The 24500-nt window shown below is 27.6% G+C and overlaps 2 protein-coding genes and 2 long non-coding RNA genes across 10 annotated transcripts in view; 2 read left to right on the top strand and 2 right to left on the bottom strand.

The window, feature by feature from the left end:
* Window positions 1–24500, bottom strand: part of LOC118450121 (fatty acyl-CoA reductase wat-like) — an 86081-nt gene that overhangs the window by 24495 nt on the left and 37086 nt on the right. The window lies entirely within an intron of this gene.
* On the top strand, window positions 672–3329 carry LOC146872030 (uncharacterized). Of its 4 annotated transcripts, none has more exons than XR_014983752.1 (6): window positions 802–1040; window positions 1170–1373; window positions 1551–1980; window positions 2236–2511; window positions 2603–2684; window positions 2913–3326. It is a non-coding gene; the product is annotated as an uncharacterized LOC146872030 (long non-coding RNA). The 4 variants fall into 4 exon arrangements; XR_014983753.1 differs by having other exon boundaries at window positions 1551–1635; window positions 2913–3324; XR_014983754.1 differs by lacking the exon at window positions 802–1040 and adding an exon at window positions 672–795 and having other exon boundaries at window positions 1551–2511; window positions 2913–3329.
* The window catches only part of LOC146872028 (fatty acyl-CoA reductase wat-like), a 28799-nt gene continuing 16230 nt past the window's right edge, over window positions 11932–24500 (top strand). Inside the window, exon 1 of the mRNA XM_085664534.1 lies at window positions 11932–12252. The gene's annotated coding sequence lies outside the window, so the exon portion shown is untranslated. The remainder of the gene's footprint in view (window positions 12253–24500) is intronic.
* Window positions 21018–23678, bottom strand: LOC146872029 (uncharacterized). Of its 4 annotated transcripts, none has more exons than XR_014983756.1 (6): window positions 23310–23548; window positions 22977–23180; window positions 22370–22799; window positions 21839–22114; window positions 21666–21747; window positions 21021–21437 (listed from the first exon to the last, which is right to left on the bottom strand). It is a non-coding gene; the product is annotated as an uncharacterized LOC146872029 (long non-coding RNA). The 4 variants fall into 4 exon arrangements; XR_014983757.1 differs by having other exon boundaries at window positions 21023–21437; window positions 22715–22799; XR_014983758.1 differs by lacking the exon at window positions 23310–23548 and adding an exon at window positions 23555–23678 and having other exon boundaries at window positions 21018–21437; window positions 21839–22799.

Raw genomic sequence — 24500 nt, 5'->3', positions numbered from 1 at the left:
AAATAAGAGTATTTATAAATAAAAATAAATTGAAAAAAGTCGGAATGGATTTCTAAGAGATGTAAGGATAAATGGTGGATTGAATTGATTTAAAGGAAATTCATGATTTTTCTTTACTAAAGTAGGGAACAATTTTCTTTATCCTCGAGTTTATACTGATATCTAGTAGTTACATTTTTATAAAAAGATGTATGAACAAGATTAATAGAAAAATAGAGATCAAATGAAAACAAAAATTATTCTATAAAATGCGCGTTAAACAGGATCAACGAAAACGTGCATCAACAGAAATGGATCGAAAAATTGTTAGAATATAAAATCAAATAATGCGACGTAGTTGCATTGCCTGTTGATTCGAATATGTAAATGCAAAAATATAATAAAAATGAATGGTGTAATATTTGAGATTATCAAGAATTCAGAAAAACACAAACAGAAATAAGACGTTTTATAGTTAATAAACGTAAATAATAAGATGCTATGGAGAATTTGAAAAAATAGTTAATTGTAGCACTATACCTTATACTTAACAAGTATTTCATACAAAATCATTTTTCAAAAACTGTTTTATTCTTCACAAAATCTACTGTATTTCTGGTAATCTTTCTCCAGGCACGCTCTCAGCATCATTATCGAGCCTAGTATTTCGTTCATCGATTCTATTTTTAAACATGGTTGATACCATAGTGTCGATAAATAAGGATGCTATATTTCCAGGAAACTTAAGATTTGATCGTCCAACAAAATCTATAAACACGAACATAATAAGCTTACACTGGAACCTACTACCGCAAGGTGTCGCCTAAGTTATTGTTTTGATTCTTCCACTCTTCTACTAACCGAAATAAAAATCTTTTAACAAAGATGTACGTTCAATTTAATATAAGTTCTGGCTGTAAAGAAAACCATTGTTATCAATTAATTAGTAAAGTTGAAGACGTAAAATATTATTAAAATTAGAATCATTAAATGCAGTTTTGAAATATTATATTAAAATGAAGAACAGATCAACACGTCATAAATGGAAAGATACATTTCAGGTTATATTATATTATTAATAATGTAATAATTTTTAAAAAAATTACATATTATTTAATAATATTCCCTATTGTTATAATTTAAATCGTTCTTTTGAAAAAGTACATGACACAAGTATTTTCTTTGTGTAGCTTGCAAAAGGGAAGAAAACGACGAGGAAGTGGAAATGTATTTTTATGAAGCAACACAAAACTGGAATCTCATGAAATTAACATATGACTATTGTAGTTCTAAAATATAAATGAGAAAAATTATTATACTTTCGTAATCGCTCGATAAGGAACAATTAATCATCGAACGTTCCTAAAATATATATAGTTAAAAATTAAAGAAGAGTAAGTATTACAATTTCTTTTTAGAAAAAATTGCAAGATAGTAAACATTAACTTACTCGCATTAAAAAAACTCGCATTTCTTTGTAAAACAGACATTATAACTTTATTCCAATAAAAAAATGAATTCTTAAATCAAAATTTTATTTATACCAATTAAAAAGAAATATTCAATTTCAGCTACAAATTATCCAGGAAAACTCGGAATTATCAGCAAATGAAAATAAGCTTATCTCTAAAAACAATGAAAAAGAAAATGAAGATGGTAATGACGATAATGAAAACGTGATGATAAAAATAATACTTTAGTTGACCAAGACAATGAAGAAAGAATGGAATGATATAAAATTAAATAATGAAAATATTGTATATATTTAGAAGATAAAGATGAAACGACAGATGCACATTTGTTTGACATATGAAGACATATTGAATTTTCGTATATTTATTCATATATTATTTTCATAATCTAGACCAAACTATAATTCGATAGATACGCAACATTGGAGAATAATGGTTATGCTAATCTGATTGCTACTTTCAAGATTTTAACTTGGATTGTAATCGAGCGATTACAAATAGATTTTCATTCATAAAATTCATAAAATTAGTAAATATATTTGTCAAAAATTTAATTTTCTTCGCATAAATCTCGAAATAAGTTAAAAGTCATATTGTTTACTCAGATAACGATTATTGATTATATAAAAAGAGTAATACTTTACCTCTTACTTCACTGATGAAATGATAAAGAAAAACTGTAGCTATAGAAATAATTGAGGCACTTAATTTGTTCTCATTGGTATCATTCCATTTAATATTAATTAGGATCTGTATTCTAAGTATACAAATTTATTATGTTCAGAGAAATACAATATTCAAATGGGCCACTGATATAATGGGTACTATATAAATGCGAAGATTAAATGAAATACTTTTTAATGTAAAGTCTCTTCTGATACAAGAAATGTCCACGATTATAGAATCATCTACTTTTGAAAAAACTGACAAAGGAGGTAACTTCTGTGACAAAGAAATAAATGCGTAAGGAAGAAAATACGAAATTCTATAGTAAAAGACAACAAAACTACAACAAGAGATATATAAGCTGTATGTAAAGTGTCGTAATTAGTTCTACAAAGTATGTCATCCATATATATGGTTCTTTTTATTTGTAATATGATTACCAACATTTATATTTCCTTATACATTTAATAAATTTATAATTGTAGTTTGTGGGAGAATTGAAATTAGCAATAGAGGAAGAAACCTAAAATTATGCAATAAAGGAAGAAAGTAAAAAAGAAGAAAAACGTAAGTAGTGAAATGTCTATAAGAAAGAGAGTGTCAAACGAAAGATCGACTTTGAAATTCTCTAATTATGCGTTTTATATATATATACATATATCATTACTTTTTAATTTAATGGTATAGCACTGTCGGTATTAAAAGTAATAATATCTCACTCATTAAAAGACTTTAAAAAATTAATATACTTAACACTATTAAATACAATTTTATACGATAATATTTCCGTTGTAGGCTTACTAAACATCTTCAGTTACATGCACCTGCACCTCTGCTGACACGCTTTTCCAAATTACAATAAATACATGGTACTGATGTGATATTGCCGCATCTTGATATATCTCACACTTTTCCTCTGTGTTTCTATTGTGCAATTGCTTCTTTTAAAGGAATAGTGTTTTATCGCTGAAGAAGAAGAAGAAGGAAAAGGCAGTCAGTTTTAATTCAGTTGTCAGCAATCTTAATTAGAAAATGTCTGAAATGAATCTTTCCAATCGGTTCATAACCCTGTAAATCTATTAATATATACATATTTGTATCATATTTAATCAATTTTTACTCCTTAAATTATATTAATTGCTAACGATTGACCTATTCTATTTCTTACAAATATGTAGGAAGAGAAATAAACTATGAGAATGTTTAGATTATCAGAAAAGAAGCGTAAATAATTTTTTATTTCAAACCTTCAGGTAATTTCTTTTATTTTATAGTATTTCATACTAATTATATTCGAATTGTATTTTTTCTGTGCAGATATATTTCGATGTAAGTCATTTGAAAAGTATCTTAATGATTATTAATGTATTACTTTATTTTCTCGTACATTTGTTGATTAAGTTCTTTGAAATATTTCTAATTTTGTATCTGAATATAGAAAAAATAGGGGTTTTGTGATTTGTAAATAGTTATTTAAAATTTTACAAAGTATATATATATATTATAAAGTCAGTCATAAGTAATGAAATATATTAAAATTATAAATCATTTTGTATTAAATTAAAATTTATATTTTATGGTTGTTCGAATAAAATGCAAAGTTAGGTAGGAATCGAGAGTCACTGTTATGTTTCTCGCAAGTGCTTAGATGGCCTGCTATTCCTATATAATAAACTTCCAAGGTTAACAGTAATAAAATTTCTTTGTGCGTCACTTCGGAGCCACTAGCGGAGTTCGTCAGTAACTCTCAACTTGTTTTGAGGAAAGTCCCACCTGTGGACCACAGCAGAGTGAGTGTGTTGTGTAACTTTTTTAGCTGTGTTTTTATAAGCTTTTCTTCGCCGTCTTTCTCGATTATAGAATAGAGGAAGCCTTTATGACTGATCTTTTTCGAGATTGGGCGAGAGTCTATTGGTCAAAGCTAAGTTTTTTCGATGTGTTCGAGACGCGAATTTTTCTATCCATCTTGTATGGATAAATCTTTGTATCTAACTGAAACAGGGCTTTCAGCGAGCAAACTTCTTCTTTTGCAATTATTTCTTTCTCCTTTTCGTGTTTTTTTATTTTTATGAATGGATTCTTAAATGCATTAAATAAAAACTGTTTAATTAATTTAATAAATTAACTTAATGATTGTTAGCTCGATGTTGAATTAGAAAACATTTTGTAATACCTACCTGCAATAGAAATTATTTAAAATTTCTTAGATAGAATATTTTATTAAAATTGACAGGTAATTCGCACATATTTTAATTTTTATTTAAGTTAATTAATTTATTTAATTTTACTGTCTAATTTGGTTTTATCTAAAAATGAAACTTTATAATCCAATTAATTAATATAAATGTAATTTGTATAAAATCTTAACAATACTATATATTTTGACTTGAATTAGTTTTATGAAAAAAAATTTAATTTAATTTAATATTAATTAAATATCAAAAATAGCATACATAAATTAAAATTTTGTTAATTTCATCTTATTGTGAATTATCAGTTATTATACCGATTTCCCTAACAAAAAAAAGCACCTCCAAATCTTTTAAATTTAATAATTTTTTATTTAATCTCATATTATAATAGAGTATATAATCCTAATTTCAATATTGTGTAGGGAGAAGCCTACTTTCAGGGGCAATGTGTAATATTTGTACTGGGTTTATATAGAAAAATATCTCATTATTATTTGTATTAATATTATTACAATATAAGAATCATAATCTATATTTAAAAAACAATAAATATTTCTGATACGAAGCAATAATTAAGATTTTGTGTCGATAAAATGAAAAAATTTTTATATATACATATTAAATATACAAAAAGATTAAACTTTGAAAATCTTCGTACTTAATATTTTCAAAACTACGTGATTATATTGAACTTGACGAATGGAATCTTCATAAAAGTCAGGAAATTGCTGAACATTCTATTAATTGTAAATAACAATCTAAGTAGTTACTGAAGAATTGTTAATGTTGTCGAATGGCAATAATCTTTTAACATTAATACTAAACGGTTTGCAAAATTATCACATACGCAGTTGTAACATTTCAATTTTACATATTAAAAAAGCTTAACAATTGATCGTCTGAAAAAATATATCATTTGTGTTTTCAAACGTAATTAACATAAATTTCAATCTAATCGTTTCATAGTATTGCAATTCATTCACAAAAAAAATATAAACTCATAACATATAATATAAGAATAACCGGAATAATAAAAATACATCTATTATAGAATCACATTAATAAAAATAACAAGCTGCAATAACATATTTTCATCAAGATAAGGAAATGGAAAAAGGAAAGAAAAATAAGTTGTATCGCCGTTCGATTTAAAAATTATTCTACTTTATTTAAAATCTATTATTTATTCCTTTTGAATTGATTAGACTCAGTTTTCTTTCTTCTTGTAAATTCTTAATTCGAACATCAGCAAACTGTAGAAAAATTCTATTAAAATCGATATTGAATCATCTATGGAGCGTTTGATTTTTTTCGATTTAAATTTCGCCAATTTTTTATTTTAGTGATTTTAATAGTGGCTAGTAACTCTGACAGATTAAGAATCCGTTTGAAACTTTTTTTAGTATCAATCTAAAATCTATAATTTCAGTTGCTCTCGATAAGTATTAGATCACCAAAAAGTCTACTAGTTTAGAAATAGGCGTAAATTTTCAGAATTCTGATTGCATCTTTAACAGCATGGAAAATAAGTAGAAAGCGGACATTGTTAAATTTATAAATTTTCCCGTACGTACATGCGTCTTTTTTCCGTATTACTTGATTTTTAAACTCATGATTATTCATTTTCCATTTCTAATTTATAAAAATAAATTACAAGTGAAAACTTATACGCAGTTTCTATTGTGTCTTAAAGGTAATTATAAACATCGACGTGTTTCTAAATCAATTCTCTCGCCAGCGAATGAGGGTTGTATCCTAACGCATTAGAAATCAGGACATTTTTCATTAAATATTTTTATCCTGTGAAATTATTCCATATTATGTTCAGATTATAAGTAATGAGAGATACAGAAAATCGCCATCTTATAAATCGAGAACAATTACGGTAGAATCAATGAGAAAAAAGGAAGTGTAATTCAAGAAATCTGATACAGTGCCTGAAATAACTTTAATGCATGTATCCAATAATAAACGCTGAGGAAAACAGTATATATTTATTTGGCTTATGATAAGAAAATTAATAAATATTATCATACTCAATTGCTTAAATATTTTTGTTTTCAAATATGCCTACGTTCTTTTACATAATCAAAGTCTGATTTATTTATTCATAAAAAATGCATTTCTATTAGGCAGTTTTTATGATTCGAGTTCGATAGCTTAATCTTATGTCATGATTGTGAGCAAAAAATTGGATACGCAATGACGCAACTTTTATTTGGAGATTTTGTAGAGAACCATAAATGTAAAAATAAATATTTTATCGAATAGCATGTAAATGAACATTACAATTAAAATATTAAACTTCTATTGATAATTTGTTCGTTTAATTTCGTTTAATTTGATTTAATTTTGTTATAAAAAAATACAAAATTTGTAATTATTATTTGATACAACGTAAAATTATTACATAAAACAAATCTGTAAATATGTTATTTAGTTTTACGTGAGTTAATACCGTAAATTCGTTATATTCGTTTTCAAGAAATATATTTAATGAGTTTAAGTGATTCTTTCTAAATTTAATATTTCCAGTAATATTTTGTTCTCAATTATATTTGATACTTCTTGTTTAAATTTTAAACAAAATATTATTGTAAAAATAATATGAAGAAACAATATTTCCAATATTCATACATATTGAAATAACAGAACATTGAGGTATTCATGTATAGTCTTTTGGAAATTAGACGTAGTATCCAACTTTTCGTCTCGCTTTACACATTTGGTCATGAATGTTATAATATACGAGAAGCCGTGTATCCGACTTTGGAACACTTTTTCTAAACCATTCTTTTGATTATTCTTCGTAAATTTGAAAATGTATTTCACTGAAATTTTTTACAACACTTCCATCAAAACGAATTATTAGATAACTAAATAGAGAATATGTGTTAAATATTAATTTTAATGTTACCATTAACAAAAAGATAGACAGAAAAAACCCATTGAAGATTTAAAAATTGAAACTTGACAAATTTCATATGATCTAATATGTTGAGCACGATATGTATCCGATGAATAAATGGAGTTTTAATGCGAGAATACAAAAAAAAATTATCATAGTTTAATATGCAAAACAAATACAGATCTATTTCGCGTATATTATTTTTTTATTTATCATTACATCATTATATTTGCATTCTACCTTGTTTTATTATTACCATATGTTAATCTGAACGAACATATATACTTAACTGAAAAGAAACGCAAGCAGATATTGGATGAATTTTTCTTCCATCGTTTTGTAGATGAGCAAATGGAATTATTCAGGATACGAATTATATTCGAATATAAGGAAAAATAGCAAGAGTGTCGAAAAGATCAAGAATTGATCAATGAAACGTGGTCAAGAATATTTTGTTCTGATTTGCTCTGTTCTTTTATACTTTTCAATGTATATTACTCTATTATCTATTTTGATCTACTCTGTACTATTCTAATCTCTCCGCACTAATGCCTAATTCTTTATACTAATTATCGTTTCTTTCTTTCGTTCGCCCATTATTGTTTTCTTCTCATTATCGTATATCTTTTAGGATACGGATCTATGAACTATGTGTTTAGACAAAGTCCTAAACGTCACTTAATCTTCACACGTCACTTCACTCCATCGCTTATATACTCTCGCTTATAAATTGTTCGTAACACTCATATCTATATGTCTATCTTTTACCATATCTACATCAGGTCTACATCTCTATCTTACTAACATCATTCCTAGCAGTTTTTACATTATATATTTATTACATATTTATATATACATGAATATTTTCCTAATTCTACAATACCTACAACTAAACCTATTGTATACATTTATATCGCAAAAAGTTACATAAGCTTGTTTTTCTACTCGTACGAATTTTATCAATAACTTCAACTTGAAAATGCGAAGTCTACAGTTTACGTACAGTTATGTACAGAATGTACAGTTTACGAATGAACATGAATATTTTCCAATTTCAAGACTAAAGAGAAAAATAAAAACAAAGAGATGTGGAAGAGCAAATGTTACATACAAAATTGAGGAGCATTATTCGATAGAGATCAAAACTGAAAATATATCAAATTTAATAGGATTTAATTTCTTCTTCCACACATTCAAAAGAAAACAAACTATTGGTAATATTTACTATAGGTGATTTCAGTTATGATTTTCAAAATCATAACAATCTGCAATGAGAAAACGATTATTATGTACGAATGAAAGAGATATAACCAACACAAGTTTAAGAGGAAAGGATGATGAACTAATTTTTTTGGATCCGAGGTTACAACGATTTTATGTTTAATTCATCACTCGCCGTCTCATTTGTATACGATCTGTCGTATTCATGACCTACGTCACTATCGTCACACGATCTAATTAGCATTTTATCGAACGACAGATTACTTAATCAGTTTTTTGTCCTCAACACTTACCAAAGTGAATAATATAGTAAGAAAAAATTTGGTTTAACACTCCATGAATAAGAAATAGCATAATTAAGTATTCAGGCGCCACAATCTAAATCGAAGTCTGTTTTGATTTTGATAGAGAAGTATTTATGATCGAAATGAACGTATGTAGGACATTCAACCGCTAACAGTAGATAAAGTACGTGTGACTGCTTTGCGAAATAGAATTAAGAGGCAGTGTTTTCTTCTATTTTTATCAACTAAACTCGGATTCCTTCCCTAAAAGTATATTCCAATTCTGCACGTACTGACTCTATCGAATTTTTTAAATAGACGAAAAATAATCAAATATAGTGAACTCTATCAAAACATTTCATTTCTAAAATTTATAGGAAAATATTTCAAATTAACGGAAAAATTAAAAGCTAATTATAACAAAATAACAAACTGTAGGTATCATTATCCATCGTTGTATATTAACTTACGGTGTACATACAAACGAATAATTTTTCTTTCACATTTTAAGATCATATATGACTTTTAAGCATTAAGAAGCAATATGTTTTTACTACATTTTTCTTCTTTGATATACCTGTATAATTATACAAATATAACTAAATTTAGTTATATTTTGATGGAGGGAAGCTGGAAATTTGAGGAGTATACAAAATGACTGAGTTAACATTTATCAATTTCAAACAATTTATTTATCAATTTAAAACAAATATTTTGAACAAATGATAGAATCGAAATTTGAAACAAGTGTTTAATTATTGATAAAATCAGTGGAAGCCAAAATTTTATTGTGGTGAAATAAATTTTTTCAGTTGCATACTGCCAATGGAATGTTATAAATTTTTAATAAGGAAACTAATTAACCTTTAAACTATAACATTACTATTAGAATGATATTTTACAGCAAAATTCATTATTTTAATAGTTACAGTAGCTGACGCGTTATGTCTGTACTGTATGTGTATGACTGTAACAACATGTGATAAGTTTCCTGAATATATTGGGTTGTTCGGAAGGTAATTTCGTTTCTTCCCGACAGAACATTTAATTGTATTTTTTTGCAACCTAATTCACACTTAAGCCGCGTAATCATTATATGTTTTGAGGGCTGATATAGCAAGGCTTGTGTGTGAAAAAGTCCAATTTATTCTACGCAGTAGTTTTTGGTTGGTGCCATTTTAAATATAGAGAGCAATAAGCAGCATTTTCGTCATATTTTACTTTTTTACTATAGAAAAGGTAAAAATGCTGTTCAAGCTAGAAAGAAATTAACCGATGTGTATGGAAAAGATGTGTTGACAGTACGCTAGTGCCAGAACTGGTTTGCAAAATTTCGATCCGGCAATTTTGATGTCGAAGATGCATCACGTTCTGGAAGGCCGTTTTTAACTAATAAAGACACGATAAAGGCATTAGTTGATGCAAAACGGCGAATAACAACACGTCGGTAAGCGGTTAAATTTATCAAATTCAACTGTATAGGTCCACTTGAAAGGCCTGGGTTTAACCCCGAAGCTTGATATATGGATTCCCCATGTTCTCACGGAGAGAAATTTGTGTCGTCGCGTTGACATCCGTGATTTGCTTCTCAAACGTCACGAAAATGATCCATTTTTAAAGCATACCATTACTGGCGACGAAAAATGAGTTGTATATAACAATGTCAAACGCAAGAGATCGTGTAGCAAAAAAGATGAACCGGCTCAAAGCATTTCCAAAGCCAATATCCATTAAAAAATGGAGATTCTATCTTTTTGGTGAGATTTTAAAGGAATCGTTCTTCTTCGAGACTTTACCGGATAATACAACAATTAATTCGCAAGTCTACTGTCATCAGCTGGACAATCTGAATGATGCACTTCAACAGAAAAGGCCAGAATTAATCAACAGAAAAGTAGTAGTGTTTCACCAAGATAATGCGAGACCTCATACCTCATTTGCTCACTCGCCAAATGCTTTTATAGCTTGAATGGGATACAATGCCATACCCACCATATTCTCAAGATCTGGCACCTTCGGATTATTATTTGCCCGATCACTGCAAAATTTTTTAGACGATAAAACCTTCACTTCGAATGAGGAAGTCAAAAACCACCTCGATCAGTTTTTTGCCAGCAAAGACCAAAAATTTTATGTGCCGATGGATACAGGCCTTATCAAGGCCATGCTTGATGAAAATCCACGATATAGTATGCGGGAGATAGTGAACGCCACTAGGATTCTCAAAACAACAGTACATAATCACCTAACTAAGATGGGATATGTTAATCTCTGCGAAGTTTGAGTTCCGCACTTACTAACGAAAACTAGTCTTATGAATCGCAACTCTACATGCGACTTGCTTCTCCAGCGACATGAAGAAGATCCGTTTCTAAAGAGGCTTGTCGCTTGAGACAAAACTTCGATTTTATATGAAAATGTCCATAGAAAACGCACTTGGTATAAGGACAATACAACTTCAACTGTCGCAAAGCAGGGATTACAGCCCAAAAAAGTTCTTTTATCCATTTGGTGAGATTGGAAAGGTGTAATTTTCTACGAGCTCCTTCCTCAAGGTGAAACAATAAATTCTACGATTAACTGAATCAATTGAAAGCTGCTATAACAAGAAATAGCCATAATAAATGAACCGACGAGGCATTATTTTTCATTATGACAACGTGAGACCACATATTGCATTAGCGGTAAGAGAAAAGCTCTTACAATTTGATTGGGATGTTTTACCGCATCTGCATACTCTCAATAATTTCGCTCCATCTGATTATTACTTCTTTCTGTCCTCAAAAAATTCTCTTCGCGATAAGCATTTTAAATCCATTCAGCGAAAAAGTGCACCACCGGGATTATTTCTTGTCCAAAACACAACAATTTTGGAAAGAAGGCATAATGAGGCTTCCTGAGAGATGGAAAAAGGTAATAGAGCAAAAGGGTTCTTATATAACAAAATAAATAATAACTTAAACAGTAAACATTGTATATTCATTTCATATTAGAAAAAAGAAACAAACTTATGGGATACCCTAATATATGCAGAAACAGTGTAACGAAATGGCTTATCGCTTGGAAATTGACGATAGTAAAATGCGCGAGAATGATTCTTGCAAGTATGTGTGTGTAGGAGAGGTATGTGCAGGCGAGGACGCAGTAGAAAAAACTTAATCGTCAACACTTCATCGTCAGGACATCATCATCCACAGTCGTCTAGATAAATTCATCACAGTTAGCCGTTAAGATCATTTTGTTGGAGTCAGTCGCTAAGCACAGTTCTTTACAATTAGCAGTTACAATACTTAAGACTTATATTATTATTCATTGTAAATTTCCATCACCGATTTTATACTAAATAAATCAATTCGTAAAAGAGAAGAAAAGTGTGCGGAATACCAAGCATCGCTTAACCCTATTATTCCTCAGCTATCGTTAGCAAGAGAAAACCAATTCAAGGATCAGTACCAGAGTCAGGAACACACGAAAGAAGTATAGACGCGAGGAACGATATTCGGAGCCTCTATCATCGTTTCATCGAATAAGTAAGTTAAAGTAAATCTTTCCTGGCGTAGTTCGATTGCCCTATTGTGAAGAAAAAAGAGGAAAAAAGAGCCTCGCTCCCGTGTAAGATTTCGAAACGATTGACCGAAAAAGAGGCGTGTGATTAGGTTGGTGTAATTGGAAGGCTGCAGGCACTTCGGTTACTCTACAGCCATTCAAGACACAACATCAAGTTGATGTCACAATAGCGAGACGAAGTTGAACTATCTTTTGAAAAGATTAAAATCTCTCGAAGTCGTTTTTCGTAACGACTACTTCTTGTCCATCCTCTTCTAAGAGTAATTCCATCATTTCTACTGTTCCAGATCAATCTGCGAACGTGTTCGTATAGATAAACTTGTAAGTCTTTTTTACTTCTTCATCGTACGAGAAAGGTTCTTTCACTTTTCTTTTGTTCGATTTTTTTCATCCGTATTATGCAGTTGTGGAGAATTCTGCGCGAGGAGAGATTGACCTATGTTTCATTTAGGTAATGTCCGTGTGACATAAATATAAATACAAATATAGATATCTCTCTCAATCTGGAAAATAACTGGAAAGCACTCATTCAAAGATATTCTAAACCTTTTCTGTACCATGGACGTATATATTATAATTACATATTAATTCAAGAAATTAATACATAGCTTTTATATATTAGTTCAAAACATTATTTATCAATTTCTTTTTTTCTTTTATGTCTACAAAATACTAAATTTTTAATATTATAATAAACTAATAAATAATATATTTTACAATAAAATAATTACATTATATATAATTCATTATTACAAATAATTTCATATATTTTATACTATATTTAAACTAAATTATTAATTTTTAATATTCCTTTTTTTTTTAATTCTAAAAATACTTCATATTTTTATTTCTCACTACCTCCAAAATTAATTTAAAAGAATTAATTTAAAAGAATTAATTTAAAAAAAAAAGACTAATTTAAAAGAATAGAATCGTAGAAGAACCTGTTAAATTGGATAAGTTCTCATCTGTGATGGAATATCGAATATTTCTTATGAATTATATAATATTCGCTATTCCGGATAGTTTTGCTTTTTTTGTCTCCTTTGACATTGATTTTGAAAAACATAATTATTCATTAACAACTTGTACATATGTAGATTAAATATATTCCAAGCTGTAGTTGTTGCTGTACTTCGTGCAAGTAAATAAACAAGCCAATATATCGTCTGCGCGAGATAAATATAGATATATGTTTAGTTCTAGGAATATGTATAGGTATACGAATGTAAATGTTTCCATTGAAATGATTATTTTCCATTGCCGACGGACTATAAAATGGATTTATGGGAATATTATTCAAATAAGAGATCACTCAGCTTTCAATGCAGAGACTTTTGCGAGCAAAAACATGAATTATAATCCACACGTAAAGCATATGACTCGGTCGTGATGTATTAATTATTTTTTTTTTTTAGAATTTATAATCCTTCCTACTTTTCTTGATTTATTTTTATTCAATATGATCAAACGGCATGAGATTCTGCAAATAATAGTCTGCTTCAGTAAATTTCAAATCGACTTAAGTAAACATTCAGACATTTTGATAAATAATTTACAGAAAAACAATAGTGAAATGGACTATCAGAGGTAAATAAAGTTTAGGTGATAAATTTAATTGAAAATGAGTGGGCGAATTTTGTCGAGTTATTTGATTTAGGTACAAACCAATTTCATTCGCTAGATCGATTAACTACATGAAACAAATCGTAAAGAAAATTGGTATAGTAACATTATTTATTATTCAGAGGCAATAAAATTGTTGATCATTTAGTGGTGTTAAGCTTAATTATTTATTTTTAATTTAAAATTTATTTTTAATATAAAAAAATAAATTTTAATCAAGTCCATTGTCATGAAAATTTAAAAAGAATTCTATAGTAGAGTTAATCATATTGGCCTGTGAACAGATCACACAAGTTCATTGATACACTCATGCTATCGAAAGCAAATAATTTAATATTTTCCAATCTTGATTATTTATTCCATGTCCAGTCCTAACTGTTTTGTAATATAGAATATTTTGAAAAAAAACTGTTTCCCGTAATATTGTACTTACTTCCATTTCACTTCTGTGAAATAATGATAATTTTTAAAAATAAATATCCATATAAATTTTACTTACTTTTTGAAAATATATTCCATTTTGCACAATTAAAATTGATGCACTTTTATCGAAATCATAAACATTTGAAACAGCATTCTTTCCTTGTGCTCACGTAGTGTAGATGTTGCTCGACTGAAGGTTTCGATTTAACTGTAAAGTAGTTAACATTACAACCTCTTACATTTCAAAGCTTAAACTAACGGAAATCAAAATGATAAAAGATTCTACATTCACAGATTAATTTTTGACGTTTTGGTCAAATTCTTAAAATATACTACGATGATGGCAGATATCATGGGTTGTTCGGAAAGTAATTTCGTATTTTTTTTTTTGTGAAAATGATAGACAATTTTCGTATAATGAACAAATATTTTATTAAATTATTTATTCTGGTCCAATACCTTTTGCCATCTTTCTGGTAATAGTATGATTCCATGCTGATAAAATTTTTGGTCTTCGCTGACAAAAAACTGATCGAGGTGATTATTGATTTCCTCATTTGAAATTAAGGTTTTACCGTTTAAAAAATTTTGCAGTGACCGAAATAAATAATAATCCGAAGGTGCCAAATCTGAAGATTGTGGTGGGTGTGGCATTGTACCTCATTCAAGCTGTAAAAGGTTTTGGTGAGTGACCAAACTTGTATGAGGTCTCACATTATCTTGGTGAAACACTACAACTTTTCTGTTGATTAATTCTGGCCTTTTCTGTTGAAGTGTTATCCGTTAAAATCTCAAAAAAAAAAAACGATTCCTTTAAAATCCCACCAAACAAACAGCATCATCTTTCTTTTTAATGGATATTGGCTTTGGAAATGCTTTGACCCGGTTCATCTTTTTTGTTCCATGATCTCTTGCGTTTGATATTGTTGTATACAACTCATTTTTCGTCCTCAGTAATGATGCGCTTCAAAAATTGTAATTATTTTCGTGACGTTTTAGAAGCGAATCACAGACATCAAAGCGACGACACAAAGTTTCTCTCCGTGAGAACATGGGGAACCAATATATCGAGCTTCGAGGTTAAACTCAGGTCTTTCAAGTGATCATAAACAATTGAATTTGATAAATTTAATCTCTTACGAATTTCACGTGTTGTTATTCGCCGGTTTGCATCAACTAATGCCTTTATCGTGTCTTTATTAGTTAAAAACGGCCTTCCAGAACGTGGTGCATCTTCGACATCAAAATTGCCGGATCGAAATTTTGCAAACCAGCTCTTGCACTGGCGTACTGTCGACACATCTTCTCCATACACATTGGTTAATTTCTTTTTATCTTGAACAGTATTTTTACCTTTTCTATAGTAAAAAAATAAAATATGACGAAAATGGTGCTTATTGTTCTCCATATTTAAAAGGGCACCAACCAAAAACTACTGCGTAGAATCAATTGGACTTTTTCACTTACAATCCTTGCCATATCAGCTTTCTGATTTTTAATGATTATACGGCTTAAGTAGGTTGCAAAAAAATACAATTAAATCCCTTGTCGGGAAAAAACGAAATTACTTTCCGAATAACCCACATAACAGATAAATGTAAAACGAATTTATCAGAAAAAAGATACGGAATTTATGATAAGTACTTTATCTGCGAAACTAGTTGTTTATGACTTCAATGTATGTATGTGTCGTTACAACGGTGAATTATTGTATCATACCTTTCAAATTGCTTTGCAATAACTATCGAAGAACAAATCATATAATAGCGATAAATTTGCTTCGAAAAATATACATTTTTAAGGTTTATGAACTTAAACTTGCAATGAATCATTCGTACTCAATAACAAAAACAGTAATGGTAATATAAGTATATTTTCTATATCTAATAACAAACAATATATCCATATTTGTCAGAGATTTTACGAATAAAGTTCTCCAGAATCGTATTTTAATTCCTCTTTCACACCATGTTTCGATTTAGATACCTTGAATAAGAGAAAACATTGATTCGTAGATAGAGGAAATCATGATTATTATTTTTTTAGATTAGCAAATGTAATTCCTTCCTGTTCATATGTTCATATTTTTGTTATCAATCTTTAATAAGTATTTGAAACATGAATATCTCTAGGAATATTACAATAATTAATATATACTATTTATTGTAAATATTTTTGAGACAATTTTATTCAATTATTTAAGTCGACCTTATCAATATTATTTAAATTGGTAAATGTTAAACTTCTAATTAGTGTGTATGTACATATATCCATACATATATATATATATATATATATATATATATATATATATATATATACATTGTAGAAAGATAATTTTTGCCTAGAATGTAAACATAACGGTTCAGCGTTTATAAATCTTTCCTATTATTTGTACGCTAGTGTTTTTATTGGTATCATTTCATTTGCATTGAATAACCTCATCGACAAAACGTTGTAAAAAAAATTTATCCAATATCTGGTTGCATTTCTTTTCAGTTAAGTATATATGATCGTTCAGACTAACATATGGTAATAATAAAACAAGGTAGAATGAAAATATAATGACGTAATGATAAATAAAAAAATAATATACGCGAAATAGATCCGTATTTGTTTTGCATATTAAACTATGATAATTGTTTTTTTTGTATTCTCGCATTAAAACTCCATTTATTCATCGGGTATATATCGTGCTCAACGTATTAGATCATATGAAATTTGTCAAGTTTCAATTTTGAAATCTTCAATGGGTTTTTATCTGTCTATCTTTTTGTTAATGATAACATTAAAATTAATATTGAATACATATTCTCTATTTAGTTATCTAATAATTCGCCTTGATGGAAGTGTTGTAAAAAATTTCAGTGAAATACATTTTCAAATTTACGAAGAATAATCAAAAGAATGGTTTAGGAAAAGTGTTCCAAAGTCGGATACACAGCTTCTCGTATATTAAAACATTCATGCCTAAATGTGTAAAGCGAGACGAATAGTTGGATACTACGTCTAATTTCCAAAAGACTATACTTGAATACCTCAATGTTCTGTTATTTCAATATGTATGAATATTGGAAATATTGTTTCTTCATATTATTTTTACAATAATATTTTGTTTAAAATTTAAACAAGAAGTATCAAATATAATTGAGAACAAAATATTACTGGAAATATTAAATTTAGAAAGAATCACTTAAACTCATTAAATATATTTCTTGAAAACGAATATAACGAATTTACGGTATTAACTCACGTAAAACTAAATAACATATTTACAGATTTGTTTTATGTAATAATTTTACGTTGTATCAAATAATAATTACAAATTTTGTATTTTTTTATAACAAAATTAAATCAAATTAAACGAAATTAAACGAACAAATTATCAATAGAAGTTTAATATTTTAATTGTAATGTTCATTTACATGCTATTCGATAAAATATTTATTTTTACATTTATGGTTCTCTACAAAATCTCCAAATAAAAGTTGCGTCATTGCGTATCCAATTTTTTGCTCACAATCATGACATAAGATTAAGCTATCGAACTCGAATCATAAAAACTGCCTAATAGAAATGCATTTTTTATGAATAAATAAATCAGACTTTGATTATGTAAAAGAACGTAGGCATATTTGAAAACAAAAATATTTAAGCAATTGAGTATGATAATATTTATTAATTTTCTTATCATAAGCCAAATAAATATATACTGTTTTCCTCAGCGTTTATTATTGGATACATGCATTAAAGTTATTTCAGGCACTGTATCAGATTTCTTGAATTACACTTCCTTTTTTCTCATTGATTCTACCGTAATTGTTCTCGATTTATAAGATGGCGATTTTCTGTATCTCTCATTACTTATAATCTGAACATAATATGGAATAATTTCACAGGATAAAAATATTTAATGAAAAATGTCCTGATTTCTAATGCGTTAGGATACAACCCTCATTCGCTGGCGAGAGAATTGATTTAGAAACACGTCGATGTTTATAATTACCTTTAAGACACAATAGAAACTGCGTATAAGTTTTCACTTGTAATTTATTTTTATAAATTAGAAATGGAAAATGAATAATCATGAGTTTAAAAATCAAGTAATACGGAAAAAAGACGCATGTACGTACGGGAAAATTTATAAATTTAACAATGTCCGCTTTCTACTTATTTTCCATGCTGTTAAAGATGCAATCAGAATTCTGAAAATTTACGCCTATTTCTAAACTAGTAGACTTTTTGGTGATCTAATACTTATCGAGAGCAACTGAAATTATAGATTTTAGATTGATACTAAAAAAAAGTTTCAAACGGATTCTTAATCTGTCAGAGTTACTAGCCACTATTAAAATCACTAAAATAAAAAATTGGCGAAATTTAAATCGAAAAAAATCAAACGCTCCATAGATGATTCAATATCGATTTTAATAGAATTTTTCTACAGTTTGCTGATGTTCGAATTAAGAATTTACAAGAAGAAAGAAAACTGAGTCTAATCAATTCAAAAGGAATAAATAATAGATTTTAAATAAAGTAGAATAATTTTTAAATCGAACGGCGATACAACTTATTTTTCTTTCCTTTTTCCATTTCCTTATCTTGATGAAAATATGTTATTGCAGCTTGTTATTTTTATTAATGTGATTCTATAATAGATGTATTTTTATTATTCCGGTTATTCTTATATTATATGTTATGAGTTTATATTTTTTTTGTGAATGAATTGCAATACTATGAAACGATTAGATTGAAATTTATGTTAATTACGTTTGAAAACACAAATGATATATTTTTTCAGACGATCAATTGTTAAGCTTTTTTAATATGTAAAATTGAAATGTTACAACTGCGTATGTGATAATTTTGCAAACCGTTTAGTATTAATGTTAAAAGATTATTGCCATTCGACAACATTAACAATTCTTCAGTAACTACTTAGATTGTTATTTACAATTAATAGAATGTTCAGCAATTTCCTGACTTTTATGAAGATTCCATTCGTCAAGTTCAATATAATCACGTAGTTTTGAAAATATTAAGTACGAAGATTTTCAAAGTTTAATCTTTTTGTATATTTAATATGTATATATAAAAATTTTTTCATTTTATCGACACAAAATCTTAATTATTGCTTCGTATCAGAAATATTTATTGTTTTTTAAATATAGATTATGATTCTTATATTGTAATAATATTAATACAAATAATAATGAGATATTTTTCTATATAAACCCAGTACAAATATTACACATTGCCCCTGAAAGTAGGCTTCTCCCTACACAATATTGAAATTAGGATTATATACTCTATTATAATATGAGATTAAATAAAAAATTATTAAATTTAAAAGATTTGGAGGTGCTTTTTTTTGTTAGGGGAATCGGTATAATAACTGATAATTCACAATAAGATGAAATTAACAAAATTTTAATTTATGTATGCTATTTTTGATATTTAATTAATATTAAATTAAATTAAATTTTTTTTCATAAAACTAATTCAAGTCAAAATATATAGTATTGTTAAGATTTTATACAAATTACATTTATATTAATTAATTGGATTATAAAGTTTCATTTTTAGATAAAACCAAATTAGACAGTAAAATTAAATAAATTAATTAACTTAAATAAAAATTAAAATATGTGCGAATTACCTGTCAATTTTAATAAAATATTCTATCTAAGAAATTTTAAATAATTTCTATTGCAGGTAGGTATTACAAAATGTTTTCTAATTCAACATCGAGCTAACAATCATTAAGTTAATTTATTAAATTAATTAAACAGTTTTTATTTAATGCATTTAAGAATCCATTCATAAAAATAAAAAAACACGAAAAGGAGAAAGAAATAATTGCAAAAGAAGAAGTTTGCTCGCTGAAAGCCCTGTTTCAGTTAGATACAAAGATTTATCCATACAAGATGGATAGAAAAATTCGCGTCTCGAACACATCGAAAAAACTTAGCTTTGACCAATAGACTCTCGCCCAATCTCGAAAAAGATCAGTCATAAAGGCTTCCTCTATTCTATAATCGAGAAAGACGGCGAAGAAAAGCTTATAAAAACACAGCTAAAAAAGTTACACAACACACTCACTCTCTGCTGTGGTCCACAGGTGGGACTTTCCTCAAAACAAGTTGAGAGTTACTGACGAACTCCGCTAGTGGCTCCGAAGTGACGCACAAAGAAATTTTATTACTGTTAACCTTGGAAGTTTATTATATAGGAATAGCAGGCCATCTAAGCACTTGCGAGAAACATAACAGTGACTCTCGATTCCTACCTAACTTTGCATTTTATTCGAACAACCATAAAATATAAATTTTAATTTAATACAAAATGATTTATAATTTTAATATATTTCATTACTTATGACTGACTTTATAATATATATATATACTTTGTAAAATTTTAAATAACTATTTACAAATCACAAAACCCCTATTTTTTCTATATTCAGATACAAAATTAGAAATATTTCAAAGAACTTAATCAACAAATGTACGAGAAAATAAAGTAATACATTAATAATCATTAAGATACTTTTCAAATGACTTACATCGAAATATATCTGCACAGAAAAAATACAATTCGAATATAATTAGTATGAAATACTATAAAATAAAAGAAATTACCTGAAGGTTTGAAATAAAAAATTATTTACGCTTCTTTTCTGATAATCTAAACATTCTCATAGTTTATTTCTCTTCCTACATATTTGTAAGAAATAGAATAGGTCAATCGTTAGCAATTAATATAATTTAAGGAGTAAAAATTGATTAAATATGATACAAATATGTATATATTAATAGATTTACAGGGTTATGAACCGATTGGAAAGATTCATTTCAGACATTTTCTAATTAAGATTGCTGACAACTGAATTAAAACTGACTGCCTTTTCCTTCTTCTTCTTCTTCAGCGATAAAACACTATTCCTTTAAAAGAAGCAATTGCACAATAGAAACACAGAGGAAAAGTGTGAGATATATCAAGATGCGGCAATATCACATCAGTACCATGTATTTATTGTAATTTGGAAAAGCGTGTCAGCAGAGGTGCAGGTGCATGTAACTGAAGATGTTTAGTAAGCCTACAACGGAAATATTATCGTATAAAATTGTATTTAATAGTGTTAAGTATATTAATTTTTTAAAGTCTTTTAATGAGTGAGATATTATTACTTTTAATACCGACAGTGCTATACCATTAAATTAAAAAGTAATGATATATGTATATATATATAAAACGCATAATTAGAGAATTTCAAAGTCGATCTTTCGTTTGACACTCTCTTTCTTATAGACATTTCACTACTTACGTTTTTCTTCTTTTTTACTTTCTTCCTTTATTGCATAATTTTAGGTTTCTTCCTCTATTGCTAATTTCAATTCTCCCACAAACTACAATTATAAATTTATTAAATGTATAAGGAAATATAAATGTTGGTAATCATATTACAAATAAAAAGAACCATATATATGGATGACATACTTTGTAGAACTAATTACGACACTTTACATACAGCTTATATATCTCTTGTTGTAGTTTTGTTGTCTTTTACTATAGAATTTCGTATTTTCTTCCTTACGCATTTATTTCTTTGTCACAGAAGTTACCTCCTTTGTCAGTTTTTTCAAAAGTAGATGATTCTATAATCGTGGACATTTCTTGTATCAGAAGAGACTTTACATTAAAAAGTATTTCATTTAATCTTCGCATTTATATAGTACCCATTATATCAGTGGCCCATTTGAATATTGTATTTCTCTGAACATAATAAATTTGTATACTTAGAATACAGATCCTAATTAATATTAAATGGAATGATACCAATGAGAACAAATTAAGTGCCTCAATTATTTCTATAGCTACAGTTTTTCTTTATCATTTCATCAGTGAAGTAAGAGGTAAAGTATTACTCTTTTTATATAATCAATAATCGTTATCTGAGTAAACAATATGACTTTTAACTTATTTCGAGATTTATGCGAAGAAAATTAAATTTTTGACAAATATATTTACTAATTTTATGAATTTTATGAATGAAAATCTATTTGTAATCGCTCGATTACAATCCAAGTTAAAATCTTGAAAGTAGCAATCAGATTAGCATAACCATTATTCTCCAATGTTGCGTATCTATCGAATTATAGTTTGGTCTAGATTATGAAAATAATATATGAATAAATATACGAAAATTCAATATGTCTTCATATGTCAAACAAATGTGCATCTGTCGTTTCATCTTTATCTTCTAAATATATACAATATTTTCATTATTTAATTTTATATCATTCCATTCTTTCTTCATTGTCTTGGTCAACTAAAGTATTATTTTTATCATCACGTTTTCATTATCGTCATTACCATCTTCATTTTCTTTTTCATTGTTTTTAGAGATAAGCTTATTTTCATTTGCTGATAATTCCGAGTTTTCCTGGATAATTTGTAGCTGAAATTGAATATTTCTTTTTAATTGGTATAAATAAAATTTTGATTTAAGAATTCATTTTTTTATTGGAATAAAGTTATAATGTCTGTTTTACAAAGAAATGCGAGTTTTTTTAATGCGAGTAAGTTAATGTTTACTATCTTGCAATTTTTTCTAAAAAGAAATTGTAATACTTACTCTTCTTTAATTTTTAACTATATATATTTTAGGAACGTTCGATGATTAATTGTTCCTTATCGAGCGATTACGAAAGTATAATAATTTTTCTCATTTATATTTTAGAACTACAATAGTCATATGTTAATTTCATGAGATTCCAGTTTTGTGTTGCTTCATAAAAATACATTTCCACTTCCTCGTCGTTTTCTTCCCTTTTGCAAGCTACACAAAGAAAATACTTGTGTCATGTACTTTTTCAAAAGAACGATTTAAATTATAACAATAGGGAATATTATTAAATAATATGTAATTTTTTTAAAAATTATTACATTATTAATAATATAATATAACCTGAAATGTATCTTTCCATTTATGACGTGTTGATCTGTTCTTCATTTTAATATAATATTTCAAAACTGCATTTAATGATTCTAATTTTAATAATATTTTACGTCTTCAACTTTACTAATTAATTGATAACAATGGTTTTCTTTACAGCCAGAACTTATATTAAATTGAACGTACATCTTTGTTAAAAGATTTTTATTTCGGTTAGTAGAAGAGTGGAAGAATCAAAACAATAACTTAGGCGACACCTTGCGGTAGTAGGTTCCAGTGTAAGCTTATTATGTTCGTGTTTATAGATTTTGTTGGACGATCAAATCTTAAGTTTCCTGGAAATATAGCATCCTTATTTATCGACACTATGGTATCAACCATGTTTAAAAATAGAATCGATGAACGAAATACTAGGCTCGATAATGATGCTGAGAGCGTGCCTGGAGAAAGATTACCAGAAATACAGTAGATTTTGTGAAGAATAAAACAGTTTTTGAAAAATGATTTTGTATGAAATACTTGTTAAGTATAAGGTATAGTGCTACAATTAACTATTTTTTCAAATTCTCCATAGCATCTTATTATTTACGTTTATTAACTATAAAACGTCTTATTTCTGTTTGTGTTTTTCTGAATTCTTGATAATCTCAAATATTACACCATTCATTTTTATTATATTTTTGCATTTACATATTCGAATCAACAGGCAATGCAACTACGTCGCATTATTTGATTTTATATTCTAACAATTTTTCGATCCATTTCTGTTGATGCACGTTTTCGTTGATCCTGTTTAACGCGCATTTTATAGAATAATTTTTGTTTTCATTTGATCTCTATTTTTCTATTAATCTTGTTCATACATCTTTTTATAAAAATGTAACTACTAGATATCAGTATAAACTCGAGGATAAAGAAAATTGTTCCCTACTTTAGTAAAGAAAAATCATGAATTTCCTTTAAATCAATTCAATCCACCATTTATCCTTACATCTCTTAGAAATCCATTCCGACTTTTTTCAATTTATTTTTATTTATAAATACTCTTATTTATTTGGCATAAAAACGTTTTCTTTTGATCGTATCAGTTCTTTTTTAAACGACAAATAATTATAAACATGATATCAGGAAACAATATTTTTATTATATTGATATATATTTATATATTTGTATCTTTCAATATTTAGCTATAGATTTTTTAAA

The sequence above is a fragment of the Vespa mandarinia genome, unplaced genomic scaffold (assembly GCF_050613455.1).
Source record: "Vespa mandarinia isolate Hongniang unplaced genomic scaffold, ASM5061345v1 scaffold_62, whole genome shotgun sequence".
Classification (NCBI taxonomy): Eukaryota; Metazoa; Arthropoda; class Insecta; order Hymenoptera; family Vespidae; genus Vespa; species Vespa mandarinia.
Note: the sequence above shows the minus strand (reverse complement) of the source record. Positions and strands in the feature narration are given on the sequence as shown.